At 41.1% G+C, this 5,262-nt stretch overlaps 1 non-coding gene across 1 annotated transcript; it reads right to left on the bottom strand.

Moving 5' to 3' along the window:
* Nucleotides 1–2,661: 2,661 nt before the first annotated feature.
* On the bottom strand, nucleotides 2,662–2,765 carry LOC112788753 (small nucleolar RNA R71). Its single transcript, XR_003196103.1, has one exon. It is a non-coding gene; the product is annotated as a small nucleolar RNA R71 (small nucleolar RNA).
* Between the last annotated feature and the right edge of the window lie 2,497 nt (nucleotides 2,766–5,262).

The raw sequence follows: 5,262 nt of genomic DNA, 5'->3' as shown, positions 1-5,262 counted from the left end.
AGCTCCAGTTTGACCTCAAACTGGAGCTTAAACGTGTTCGACAGCTTTCCTCCTCCAGGGTTGCTCTCTCCATTTCCACGTTTAACCTCCAGTTTGACCTCAAACTGGAGGTTAAACGTGTTCGACACCTCCAGGGCTACCATTCTAAGCTTCCACGTTTAACCTCCAGTTTGACCTCAAACTGGAGGTTAAACGTGTTCGACCTCCAGGGCCACCATTCTAAGCTTCCACGTTTAACCTCCAGTTTGACCTCAAACTGGAGGTTAAACGTGTTCGACCTCCAGGGCTGCCCTTCCTTTATCCACGTTTAAGCTTCAGTTTAACCTTAAACTGAAGCTTAAACGTGTTCGACTACATTACTCTCCAGGGCTACCTTCTTCCATTTCCACGTTTAAGCTTCAGTTTAACCTTAAACTGAAGCTTAAACGTGCTTCTACAAAAGGCCTCACTGGAAGTGTCTGGCGTTTAAGCTGCAGTTTAAGCTTAAAATGCAACTTAAACGCCACTCTTGGAAAAGGTTTCTGGGCCAAAAATATTGTGATTTAAGTTAGTCTTTGAGCACAAATATTAACTTAAACTTACTTTGGTATGAAACCCAATTGAATATCATGGTTTATGGGATTGGGCCTGAAGGATTGATGAGTTTGAAATCTCAATTTATTGAGTCATATGTCATTATTTGATTATCACTAAGTTGGCTCAATAAATGTTACAGGATTGGGATCAACAGCCTCATCAAGATTATGGATCATAAACCCAAGGCAAAAGGAAAGCATGGAGAGGCCGCAAAGCCCAAGAAGCACAACTGAAGCTCAATATAGAAAGTGTATAAATAGGATAGAATTTAAGTTAGAATGGAGCTTGGGAACTTTTACTTTCACTTTTAGCTAGTTTTCCTTTTCTTTGTAATTGAATTCAGAGCTATGATTCACTAAACCCCCTTTCATTGGGTTAGGGAGCTCTATTGTAATTCAATGAATCAATAATAGTTTATCTTCTTCTTCAATCTTTTCTCTTGAATTTTGTTAGAAAGCTTCTCGATCTAATTCCATTGAGTAGTTGTCTTGGGAAAGAAACTACTCATACTTGGAATCCTTCGGAGCCTTGGGAAAGGAATGGAGGATTCATGCTAGAGAAGCTTTCTCACAGTGAATTGGATTGGGGTTTGGATGGATATTGTGACATGTAATCCTACCAAATTGTGGTTCATGAAACTGTGTGGTATAATCAGTGATCGAGCATCATCTCTTCTTATGAACATTTAAACCAAGGGATTGGGAATTTGTTCATTTTTAGAGAGAATTGGTGAGCCAAGGGATTGGGATCCAATCATATAAGATTGCCAAGCAAAATTCAATGAACGCATTGCTTGAGGAAGAGATAAACATGTTTTGATTCGGAGATCTCAATATCTCCTATAACCCAATGAATCCCCCATTTCTGATTTCCACTTTCTCTTTACATTCTGCTACTCAATTCATGCAATCACCCCCATTCCCTTTTAATTTCAGCAATTTACATTCTGCTCTTTAATTCATTGCAATTTAAGATTCCGCCATTTAATTTTCTTGTCATTTACTTTTCCCGCCAATTTTACATTCCGCAATTCTCATCTCAAATCTTGATTCCGCTCAACTAGAACACACTTCTAATCCGAATTGCTCACTCAACCAATCCTTGTGGGATTCGACCTCACTCTATTGTGAGTTTTTACTTGACGATAACCGGTGCACTTGCCGGAAGGAATTTTGCCGATCGTGCAAATTTCCTAAATCGTAGCATAACTAGTTTATGCGCATCAAGTTTATGGCGCCGTTGCCGGGGATTGGTTTTCGATTGACAATTCTCAAATTGGAAGTTAACTAGATTGAGCATTTTTTTTTGTTTTGATTCATTCAGTACAAGTTACTTGTTGAATTTTAATTTCTGCACATGCTTTCTTTCTTTATGCCTTTAAATTCAAGCAACTAACTCACTGACTCACTAACTGTTTGAATTAATTCCTCAATTGCTCTAACCATACTCTTCCATTAACCAAGAGTATTTCACTTGTTGTTGCCTGTGTTGTGTTCTTGTATGACAGGTAGGAGAGGAGAGACATCAACTCCTCCATATACCGAACCAGAGAGGACCCTTCATAGACTGAGAAGGGAAGCAAGAGGGAAGAGAGTAGTGGGAGAAGAGGAATCTGAAGGAGAATCTGAGGACAATTTTGAGGAAGCTCTAGATCTCAACATGGATAGAGAAGTTCACAACCATGAGAGAGCTGATGGAAACAATGCCATTCCTGAGAGGAGGGTTCTTAGTTCATACATAAACCCAACCTCTGGGAATTGTGGTAGTAGCATCCAGAAACCACCCATTCAGGCCAACAATTTCGAGCTCAAACCACAGCTAATATCACTGGTGGAGAATCATTGTTCATTTGGTGGAAGTGCTAATGAAGATCCCAACCAACATCTCACAAAATTCCTGAGAATTTGTGACACTGTGAAGTCCAATGGAGTCCAGGAAGATGCCTATAAACTGCTTTTGTTCCCATTTTCACTTAGGGACAAAGCAGCTAAGTGGCTGGAATCATTCCCAAGGGGGAGTCTAACAACATGGGATGAGGTGGAAAGCAAGTTTCTGGCACGTTTCTACCCCCCACAAAAGGTCAATAGGCTTCGATCTGAGGTTCAAACTTTTAGACAACAAGATGGTGAAACTCTCTACGAGGCATGGGAGAGATTCAAGGATTTGACAAGGAAATGCCCACCAGACATGTTCCATGATTGGGTGCAATTGCATATTTTCTATGATGGACTCTCTTATGAATCAAGGAAAGCTGTAGACCATTCATCAGGAGGTTCATTGAACAGGAAAAAGACTGTGGAAGAGGCCATTGAACTGATTGAGACAGTGGCTGAGAATGAGTACTACTATGCATCAGAAAGGCACAACACTAAGGGAGTCATGGAGCTGAACCATGTTGATACAATTCTAGCCCAAAACAAGGTATTTGCCAAGCAACTAGCAGAGCTTACCAGGCAATTAGAAACAAAGCAAGTGGCTGCAATACACACACAAGATCAAGAGGAAGTAAGCATTGAAGGAGGTGATTGGGAAGAAGCCAACTATGTGGGAAACCAACAAAGGCAATCATATGATCCACACTCCAACACTTACAACCCAGGATGGAAAAATCACCCAAACTTTGGGTGGGGGAACCAACAAACCCAACCACAAAACCACAAACCTTACAACCACAACCAACATAACAATTCCACATACCAAAACTCCAACCAAAGATCATACCAAGCCACACAAAACACTTACCCCCAACCATCATATCATGGCCAAAATAATCAACCTACCCAACTTAATCCGAACCAACAATTTCAAGATCAATTAAACCGGATAGAAGGAATGATGGCAACCATGAGTCAAGACATAACCGAATTGAAAAGCTTCAGGGATGATGTGAGAGCTACCTTAAGGAACCATGGTGAAAAACTCAAGAGGATGGAATCTCAAGTGGGAGAGCTATCTCAACAGGCCGTTAAATCAACTGCAGTGTTCCCTAGTGACACAGAAAAGAATCCTAAAGGGGAACAAAAGAGAGTGAGATGGGAAGAATGCAAGGCCATCACCATACTGAAGGAAGTTTCAGAAGAAGAAGGAATCAGGCCCTCAGAGCAGGAGCCAGAAATCTTGAAGGAAGGTGTGGAAGAAGTTAAGCAGGAAAGTGGAACTGAGCGAGCCAAGGAACTGCAAAAAGGCATGCTGGAAATATACCAACCAAAAGCACCATTTCCTCAGAGTTTAGGAGGAGGTGAAAAAGGGAAAACCTATTCAAGGTTTTTAGAGACATTTAAGTCTCTCCATGTCAATATTCCCTTTCTTGAGATTCTCCATCAAATGCCTACACACATCAAGTACTTAAAGGAATTGTTAAGCAAGAAAAGAGTTTTGAAGGGAGGACAAACGGTAACAATGAACAAAGAATGCAGTGCTCTCATCAAGAAGGACACACTCTCTAAGAAAACGGACCCAGGAAGTTTTCATATCCCCTGCATCATAGGGGAAACAAAAATTGACAGAGGATTCTGTGATTTAGGAGCTAGCATAAATGTGATGCCTCTAACTCTTATGAAGAGGCTACAACTGAATGAGGTGAGATCCACTGATGTAATCATACAACTGGCTGACAAAACTCAGAAGCGAGCTGAAGGGGTAGTTGAAAATGTGCTGGTGAAAGTGGGGGATTATTACTTCCCCACAGACTTTGTCATTGTGGACATGGAGGAAAGCTACTTACACCCTATCATTCTGGGCAGACCATTTCTAGCCACTACTAGAGCGCTCATAGATGTAGAACAAGGAGAGCTAATTCTGAGAATACATGATGAACAGCTCATTTTCAAAGTTTTCAAACCTGCATCTGAGCCTGAACCAGAACCTGAAAAGCCTAAGGATGAGAGTAGCCATCTGTGTTTGGAGGAAGGCAATCCTGCCGCTGAAACTCTGAAACAGTCCTTGGAAAGCAAACAAGAATTGCAAGAGTTAAAGCCACAAGAATCAACAGAAACAGATCAGAAGGATCCTCCCGGCATAAGGGTCAATGAAGAAAGCTTCAAGAGAAAGGGAAGAATTGTAAAGAAATTGCCAAGAGGGTGGAGAAACAAGAAAATTCCCACTGAAGGTTTCTCTCCGGGAGATAAAGTGATATCAAGTCATTATCTGCCAATCCCACCTGGCCTCAAAACAATTCCTTCCCAGCGCCCTCAAGTGTTCACAATCAGGAAAGTTCTTTCTATGGAACATTTAGAGGTCATGAAGGAATCAAGTGGGGACGTTTTCATAGTGAGAGGAGAAGACGTCAAGCACTACAATCCACCCTAACAAGGGACAACCGTCAAGCTAATGACGTTAAAGAAGCGCTTGTTGGGAGGCAACCCAACCTGAGGTAATACCCTTTTGCTGTTTCTTTTAATTGTTTCAATAAAAAGGGTGAAGTAGTTTCTGTGCATTGCAAAGAATTAAGTTTGGTGTTTCACACCAAACAATGAATTCGTGGATCAATAATTCAAAGGGGAATGTGTGACTCTAAGTTTGGTGTTCCACCATAAAGATCAACTGAACACAACAACCTTTGAATTATATGAGAGGAACAACCATTCTAAGCAGTCACAGAAATGCTTAAAACCCTTAGCAGCAACTTCATTCCAAAGAGAACTCAAGGATTCAAAGCACAGAGAAGTAAGTGGGAGACTAAGTTTG

The sequence above is a fragment of the Arachis hypogaea genome, chromosome 20, assembly GCF_003086295.3.
Source record: "Arachis hypogaea cultivar Tifrunner chromosome 20, arahy.Tifrunner.gnm2.J5K5, whole genome shotgun sequence".
Lineage (NCBI taxonomy): Eukaryota > Viridiplantae > Streptophyta > Magnoliopsida > Fabales > Fabaceae > Arachis > Arachis hypogaea.
Note: the sequence above shows the minus strand (reverse complement) of the source record. Positions and strands in the feature narration are given on the sequence as shown.